This window comes from Nerophis lumbriciformis, linkage group LG32 (assembly GCF_033978685.3).
Source record: "Nerophis lumbriciformis linkage group LG32, RoL_Nlum_v2.1, whole genome shotgun sequence".
Taxonomy (NCBI): Eukaryota; Metazoa; Chordata; class Actinopteri; order Syngnathiformes; family Syngnathidae; genus Nerophis; species Nerophis lumbriciformis.
Window position 1 is genome coordinate 4,235,533 of NC_084579.2, and position 10,000 is coordinate 4,245,532.

Consider the following 10,000-nt stretch of genomic DNA (forward strand, 5'->3'; position numbering starts at 1 on the left):
GTGCGCACGAGAAACTTTTTATAAAGTTATAAAAAAATAAATAATTAAAAAATTTTTTTTAGACATGTATCTTGTGCGCACGAGAAACTTTTTATAAAGTTATAAAAAAATTATTATTATTTTTTTTTTAGACATGTATCTCGTGCGCACGAGAAGCTTTTTATAAAGTTATAAAAAAATACTTTTTTTTTTAGACATGTATCTCGTGCGCACGAGAAACTTTTTATAAAGTTATAAAAAAATTAAAAATTATATATAATTTTTTTTATACATGTATCTCTTGCGCACAAGAAACTATCTTGTGCGCACGAGAAACTTTTTATAAAGTTATAAAAAAATAAAACATAATTTTATTTTATTTTTTAGACATGTATCTCGTGCGCACGAGAAACTTTTTATAAAGTTATAAAAAATAAAAAATTATAATTTTTTTTTTAGACATGTATCTCGTGCGCACGAGAAACTTTTTATAAAGTTATAAAAAAATAAAAAATTATAATTTTTTTTTTTAGACATGTATCTTGTGCGCACGAGAAACTTTTTATAGTTATAAAAAAATTAAAAATTATAATTTTTTTCTTTTTTAGACATGTATCTCGTGCGCACGAGAAACTTTTTATAAAGTTATAAAAAAATTAAAAATTATATATATATATATTTTTTAGACATGTATCTCGTGCACACGAGATACATGTCTAAAAACAACACAAAAAAAATTATACATTTATTTTTTATTTTTTTATAACTTTATAAAAAGTTTCTCGTGCACACGAGAAACTTTTTATAAAGTTATAAAAAAATAAAAAATTATAATTTTTTTTTTTTAGACATGTATCTTGTGCGCACGAGAAACTTTTTATAGTTATAAAAAAATAAAAAATTATAATTTTTTTCTTTTTTAGACATGTATCTCGTGCGCACGAGAAACTTTTTATAAAGTTATAAAAAAATTAAAAATTATATATATATATATATATATTTTTTAGACATGTATCTCGTGCACACGAGATACATGTCTAAAAACAACACAAAAAAAATTATACATTTATTTTTTATTTTTTTATAACTTTATAAAAAGTTTCTCGTGCACACGAGAAACTTTTTATAAAGTTATAAAAAAAAAAAAAATTATAATTTTTTTTTTTTAGACATGTATCTTGTGCGCACGAGAAACTTTTTATAAAGTTATAAAAAAAATTAAAAATTATATATATATATATATATATATATATATATTTTTTTTTTAGACATGTATCTCGTGCACACGAGATACATGTCTAAAAACAACACAAAAAAAATTATACATTTATTTTGTATTTTTTTATAACTTTATAAAAAGTTATAAAAAAATAAAAAATTATAATTTTTTTTTTTTTTAGACATGTATCTTGTGCGCACGAGAAACTTTTTATAAAGTTATAAAAAAATAAAAAATTATATATATATATATATATATTTTTAGACATGTATCTCGTGCACACGAGATACATGTCTAAAAACAACACAAAAAAAATTATACATTTATTTTTAATTTTTTTATAACTTTATAAAAAGTTTCTCGTGCGCACGAGAAACTTTTTATAAAGTTATAAAAAAATAAAAAATTATTATTATTTTTTTTTTAGACATGTATCTCGTGTGCACGAGAAACTTTTTATAAAGTTATAAAAAAATAAAAAAATATTTTTTTTTTTTTTTTAGACATGTATCTCGTGCGCACGAGAAACTTTTTATAAGGTTAAAAAAAAATTAAAAATTATAATTTTTTTTTTAGACATGTATCTCGTGCGCACGAGAAACTTTTTATAAAGTTATAAAAAAATAAAAAATAATTTTTTTTTTTTTTTTAGACATGTATCTCGTGCGCACGAGAAACTTTTTATAAAGTTATAAAAAAATTAAAAATTATATATATATATATATATATATATTTTTAGACATGTATCTCGTGCACACGATATACATGTCTAAAAACAACACAAAAAAAATATACATTTATTTTTAATTTTTTTTATAACTTTATAAAAAGTTTCTCATGCGCACGAGATACATGTCTACAAAAAAAAAAAAATTATAAACGTTTTTTTTCCCCCATGTCCCTTTAGCGGCGCAGTACAAACCTAATACAATCCTCAAACTTGATGTGGGGGGAACAGTTGATAGGCTAATAGCTAAGCTAAAATTGGACAATCTTCGTTTGAGAAGGTGCTTTTTTTTAGTGAACTCGACTGACTTGGAGGACTTTCGGTGTTTTCGTTAGAAGATTGAAAGCTCTTGTTGTATAATTTGCTGCTGGGGATCAGTTTGCACTTTGTTAGCATGAAGCGTGTGATTAGCTTCAGGCTAGTCTTTACTCCGCTCGTTATATAATTCCAGTGTTTTGATTCCAAGCTCATTTGTAGAAAAGTTATTTTGTTTGTGTGTATATATAATATATATATATATATATATATATATAAAGCGGAATGTAAAAAGATGGCTTGTAAGTTATATAGAATTGCTTACATGATATAGTTTTTAGGAGTTATTTTATTTGAACGCAAATCACTTCCTCTTTGTTTTTGTTTCACTTTTATAGTTTTTAATCAGGAGGAATACTTTGAATAATTCTCTTTCACTAGCAAATAAACTCAGTCCTGTTTCTGTTATTCGTTTGTCAATCTTTAAACTGCATTCACACATTATGTTGATTTAGATTCACTTCCTGGGTGTGTTACTCATAGACAGCTTCTAATCTAAGGGTACGCAGCATGGAGCGCTACTGCCTACTGGCGCTGACGAGACGCGGGGCCGCCATCTTGGAGTGGTGATCAGTGCAATTCATTTGTCAGGAGCAATGAACTTTAATTCATCTTACCTCACTGAATACCACTGATTTTCACGCGCTTTTTTTTGTCATACGTGTAGCTATGATAAAGGACACATGTTTTATTATTCATAGTTTGCTTAACACTAATAGAATATTCTTATATGCCATAAGTGACCAGACGTCCCAGATCAAAACTGGGAATATAATCCCAGAGAAGGGGGAAAAAAACGGTCCGCTATTTTTAAGTTGAAGAAACGATATGATTAGGTTGTATACAAGTAAAAGCCAGTAAATTAGAATATTTTGAAAAACTTGATTTATTTCAGTAATTGCATTCAAAAGGTGTAACTTGTACATTATATTTATTCATTGCACACAGACTGATGCATTCTAATGTTTATTTCATTTAATTTTGATGATTTGAAGTGGCAACAAATGAAAATCCAAAATTCCGTGTGTCACAAAATTAGAATATTACTTAAGGCTAATACAAAAAAGGGATTTTTAGAAATGTTGGCCAACTGAAAAGTATGAAAATGAAAAATATGAGCATGTACAATACTCAATACTTGGTTGGAGCTCCTTTTGCCTCAATTACTGCGTTAATGCGGCGTGGCATGGAGTCGATGAGTTTCTGGCCTGCGTTCTTCTCGGAGATGACGTGCGTGACACTTTCACTGCCAAGGGCAAAATGAGTGCATGTAAGTGAAGGCCTTAAAAGAAGATGTGACTTTAAGGACCATTCTATCCGAGTTTGTGTATACAGGTAAAAGCCAGTAAATTAGAATATTTTGAAAAACTTGATTTATTTCAGTAATTGCATTCAAAAGGTGTAACTTGTACATTATATTTATTCATTGCACACAGACTGATGCATTCAAATGTTTATTTCATTTAATTTTGATGATTTGAAGTGGCAACAAATGAAAATCCAAAATTCCGTGTGTCACAAAATTAGAATATTAAAGTTAAAGTTAAAGTACCAATGATTGTCACACACACACTAGGTGTGGCGAGATTATTCTCTGCATTTGACCCATCACCCTTGATCACCCCCTGGGAGGTGAGGGGAGCAGTGGGCAGCAGCGGTGGCCGCGCCCGGGAATCATTTTGGTGATTTAACCCCCAATTCCAACCCTTGATGCTGAGTGCCAAGCAGGGAGGTAATGGGTCCCATTTTTATAGTCTTTGGTATGACTCGGCCGGGGTTTGAACTCACAACCTACCGATCTCAGGGCGGACACTCTAACCACTAGGCCACTGAGTAGGTAAACTACTTACTTAAGGCTAATACAAAAAAGGGATTTTTAGAAATGTTGGCCAACTGAAAAGTATGAAAATGAAAAATATGAGCATGTACAATACTCAATACTTGGTTGGAGCTCCTTTTGCCTCAATTACTGCGTTAATGCGGCGTGGCATGGAGTCGATGAGTTTCTGGCACTGCTCAGGTGTTATGAGGGCCCAGGTTGCTCTGATAGTGGCCTTCAACTCTTCTGCGTTTTTGGGTCTGGCATTCTGCATCTTCCTTTTCACAATACCCCACAGATTTTCTATGGGGCTAAGGTCAGGGGAGTTGGCGGGCCAATTTAGAACAGAAATACCATGGTCCGTAAACCAGGCACGGGTAGATTTTGCGCTGTGTGCAGGCGCCAAGTCCTGTTGGAACTTGAAATCTCCATCTCCATAGAGCAGGTCAGCAGCAGGAAGCATGAAGTGCTCTAAAACTTGCTGGTAGACGGCTGCGTTGACCCTGGATCTCAGGAAACAGAGTGGACCGACACCAGCAGATGACATGGCACCCCAAACCATCACTGATGGTGGAAACTTTACACTAGACTTCAGGCAACGTGGATCCTGTGCCTCTCCTGTCTTCCTCCAGACTCTGGGACCTCGATTTCCAAAGGAAATGCAAAATTTGCATGGTTGGGTGATGGTTTGGGGTGCCATGTCATCTGCTGGTGTCGGTCCACTCTGTTTCCTGAGATCCAGGGTCAACGCAGCTGTCTACCAGCAAGTTTTAGAGCACTTCATGCTTCCTGCTGCCGACCTGCTCTATGGAGATGGAGATTTCAAGTTCCAACAGGACTTGGCGCCTGCACACAGCGCAAAATCTACCCGTGCCTGGTTTACGGACCATGGTATTTCTGTTCTAAATTGGCCCGCCAACTCCCCTGACCTTAGCCCCATAGAAAATCTGTGGGGTATTGTGAAAAGGAAGATGCAGAATGCCAGACCCAAAAACGCAGAAGAGTTGAAGGCCACTATCAGAGCAACCTGGGCTCTCATAACACCTGAGCAGTGCCAGAAACTCATCGACTCCATGCCACGCCGCATTAACGCAGTAATTGAGGCAGAAGGAGCTCCAACCAAGTATTGAGTATTGTACATGCTCATATTTTTCATTTTCATACTTTTCAGTTGGCCAACATTTCTAAAAATCCCTTTTTTGTATTAGCCTTAAGTAATATTCTAATTTTGTGACACACGGAATTTTGGATTTTCATTTGTTGCCACTTCAAATCATCAAAATTAAATGAAATAAACATTTGAATGCATCAGTCTGTGTGCAATGAATAAATATAATGTACAAGTTACACCTTTTGAATGCTATTACTGAAATAAATCAAGTTTTTCAAAATATTCTAATTTACTGGCTTTTACCTGTATATATCCTACATAAACAATGTATGAATACATTATATATCTATAGACTATCTCTGTTGCTGCAGCAGCAGAGAGTTTATTCTGTCTTGACACTTTGTATTGATATTTTCTATTACATTCTTCCCTTAAATGATCATGTTTACACTGATTGTTTTATATGTATTTTGGATAAAAGCGTCTGCCAAATACTTCAACATAAACATATATAAACACCTGAAAGTCTTTATATCGGCTAAACCCACCAATCTGTTTCACTGGATTCAGAATAAAACCAAATTCTGTCTTACCCAACAATGTTAGTATTTGGATATTGTTACTTGAAGACTGATTCCTGGTTACAATTATACTGTTAAGAAAGTATTGTCTTATACTTTGCCTAAAATGAGAATGCATCATAATCAGGGGCGGTTGGTGAATTTTGTTTTAGGCGGGGCTGAAAGTTTGTAAAGCAAACCCCTGTAGGGGGGTCATCCTCCCCCAGAAGATTTCTTTGTGATTTTCACATACAAATGAAGCATTCTGGTGCATTCTGACAACATAATGAAGACAAAATAGAACATTTCATAGGTTTGCAGAGAACTATATACAATATGCACACTGAAGGCATGACGACACCATAGGTTTGCAGACTGTGGTCCTAACTTTTACCCCTGTTGGCTTTTACAATCTTTATCGTCATTTATTTCAACTTTGTTATTTAAGTATGACATTTTTAAATGTAATTAATTTCATTGACAAGCAATTCTATTATGGTCATACTCCTGTTTGCTAGCGGCTAGGATTTCAGTACTATTGAAGATCTTTGCTCCTTCTCAACTCTGTGCTAATATTCCATCCATCCATCCATCCATCCATCTTCTTCCGCTTATCTGAGGTCGGGTCGCGGGGGCAGCATCCTAAGCAGGGAAGCCCAGACTTCCCTCTCTCCAGCCACTTCGTCCAGCTCCTCCCGGGGGATCCCGAGGCGTTCCCAGGCCAGCCGGGAGACATAGTCTTCCCAACGTGTCCTGGGTCTTCCTCGTGGCCTCCTACCAGTCGGACGTGCCCTAAACACCTCCCTAGGGAGGCGCTCGGGTGGCATCCTGACCAGATGCCCGAACCACCTCATCTGGCTCCTCTCGATGTGGAGAGACCCGCCACCCGGCGGAGGAAACTCATTTCAGCCGCTTGTACCCGTGATCTTGTCCTTTCGGTCATAACCCAAAGCTCATGACCATAGGTGAGGATGGGAACGTAGATCGACCGGTAAATTGAGAGCTTTGCCTTCCGGCTCAGCTCCTTCTTCACCACAACGGATCGATACAGTGTCCGCATTACTGAAGATGCCGCACCGATCCACCTGTTGATCTCACGATCCACTCTTCCCTCACTAGTGAACAAGACTCCGAGGTACTTGAACTCCTCCACTTGGGGCAAGATCTCCTCCCCAACCCGGAGATGGCACTCCACCCTTTTCCGGGCGAGAACCATGGACTCGGACTTGGAGGTGCTGATTCTCATCCCAGTCGCTTCATACTCAGCTGCGAACCGATCCAGTGAGAGCTGAAGATCCTGGCCAGATGAAGCCATCAAGACCACATCATCTGCAAAAAGCAGAGACCTAATCCTGCAGCTACTAAACCGGATCCCCTCGACGCCCTGACTGCGCCTAGAAATTCTGTCCATAAAAGTTATGAACAGAATGGGTGACAAAGGGCAGCCTTGGTGGAGTCCAACCCTCACCGGAAACGTGTCCGACTTACTGCCGGCAATGCGAACCAAGCTCTGACACTGATCATACAGGGAGCGGACCGCCACAATCAGACAGTCCGAAACCCCATACTCTCTGAGCACTCCCCACAGGACTTCCCGAGGGACACGGTCGAATGCCTTCTCCAAGTCCACAAAGCACATGTAGACTGGTTGGGCAAACTCCCATGCACCCTCAAGGACCCTGCCGAGAGTATAGAGCTGGTCCACAGTTCCACGACCAGGACGAAAACCACACTGTTCCTCCTGAATCCGAGGTTCGACTATCCGGCGTAGCCTCCTCTCCAGTACACCTGAATAGACCTTACCGGGAAGGCTGAGGAGTAGTACCTCTGTGGTAATATTCTTTTCACAAAATACAACCAATAGTACGTTAATGTTAAATCTTACTTGTGAAAAGTAATCCCTCGATTCCTATTTTCAACAGCAAATGCTAAACACCATCTTTGTTTTCTGCCTGTCAACTGTCAGTTCAGGCTGCTCGTCGGCTCCTCATCACCACTTCAAGATGGCGGCCCAATTTCTCGCGTCACAGCAGCCAATGCTGCGTCTACTTATAACATGTCTATGGTGTTACTCATCTGCAACAGCGCCCCTTCTGGCCAACAGAGGAAAATCCCCCCGCAAGTCTCTAATTTGCTGTATTTTGATCACGTGATTTTTTTGGCGCACCCACCAAAATTTGAGAATCTCTGATTTATGCGTCAAATAAATAGATTTTCAGAGACTTAATGTGAAAATCGAGAAATTAGATTTAAGTTATTATAATATTGTAATGTTGGCTCATAAAACTTCTCTGTTTGGCTTGTCATTTCCCGCCAAATTTCGAATGTCTTTACTTCCTATAATCAACGTCACTTCCCTGTCCCTCCCCGGAAGTCCCGCCCCCCAGTCGAAACCATGGCTAACACCCCGTAGCCAGCCGCTACAATATCTTAAAACTTTTAATACAAAATGTTAATAAAAATAATAATTGAATAAAAAACATAATTATATTATACAAATAATAATTGAATAATAAACATAATTATATTATTAAAAAATTCAATTGAATAATAAACACAATTATATTATAAAAATAATAATTGAATAATAAACATAATTATATTATAAAAAATAATAATTTAATAATAAACATAATTATATTATAAAAAATAATAACTGAATAATAAACATAATTATATTATAATAATAATAATAGAATAATAAACTTAATTATATCATAAAAATAATAATTGAATAATAAGGCTCCAGCACCCCCCGCGCGACCCCAAAAGGGACAAGCGGTAGAAAATGGATAGATAAACATAATTATATTATAAAAATAATAATTGAATAATAAACATAATTATATTATACAAATAATAATTGAATAATAAACACAATTATATTATAAAATTGTTTTAATTGAATAATAAACATAATTATATTATAAAAATAATAATTGAATAATAAACATAATTATATTATACAAATAATAATTGAATAATAAACACAATTATATTATAAAATTGTTTTAATTGAATAATAAACACAATTATATTATACAAATAATAATTGAATAATAAACATAATTATATTATAGCAAATAATAACTGAATAATAAACATAATTATATTATAATAATAATAATAGAATAATAAACATAATTATATCATAAAAATAATAATTGAATAATAAGCCTCCAGCACCCCCCGCGACCCCAAAAGGGACAAGTGGTAGAAAATGGATGTATAAACATAATTATATTATAAGAAATAATAATTGAATAATAAACATAATTATATTAAAATGTACTTGTTTTTGAAGAATTTAAGGTGTATTTTTGAATAAAGTATTACCTACTGTATGTGCATACACGAAGCAAGGTCTAATTACCTTCATCTCTAAACCTGGCAAAGATAAGACAATTCTTAATCATTTCAGAGCAATTATGTTACTCATTACAGATGATGAAATTATTTTAGGCGTTATTGCTTCCAAAATATACATTGAATGTGTTCTTGCGGAAACATAAAGTCAGGTTTCCTAAAAGGACGTTCCATACATTGTTTTACTTTCTTTTTTATTCAAGAAAATGTTTTTTATTTATTTATCTTATTTTTTTTTGGTTTTGTTTTTTAAAAAAGGACCTTATCTTCACCAGACCAAGTTGTCAATGAAATTAGATTGTTTAAAGGGTTCTTAAAACCAGGTGCAATCCAGATTATGTCCAGGTCGGGCTCAGCAACACACACCTTCATTTATGTACACTGAAAATTAGGGAACACAACAACAGATTGCATATAATCTGTAAACACTTACTTACTACTAAAAGACAAGTTGTCTAGTATGTTCACTATTTTATTTAAGGACTCAATTGCAATAATAAACATATATTTCATGTACTAGAAGATTTTTGGTTAAAATAAAGCCAATGATGCCATTTTGTGTGTGCACTAGAGATGCGCGGTTTGCGGGCACAACCGCGGAGTCCGCGGATTATCCGCGGATCGGGCGGATGAAATTAAAGAAAATTAGATTTTATCCGCGGGTCGGGTCGGGTCGGGTGATTGAAATAAAAAAAATTAGATTTTAAATAGATTCAGGCGGGTGGCAGTTAAACCAATTGGTAAATATATATACATAGTTAAATGTTGTTACCCACATACGAAAAACGAGCAGGCACCTGCAGCATATGCCACAACAGAAGAAGAAAAAAAAGAAGAGATGGACACTTTTACGGAGCGGAGAAGGGACGCCTCGCCGGGGTCCGGGACCGAGGCCCCTTCCCCC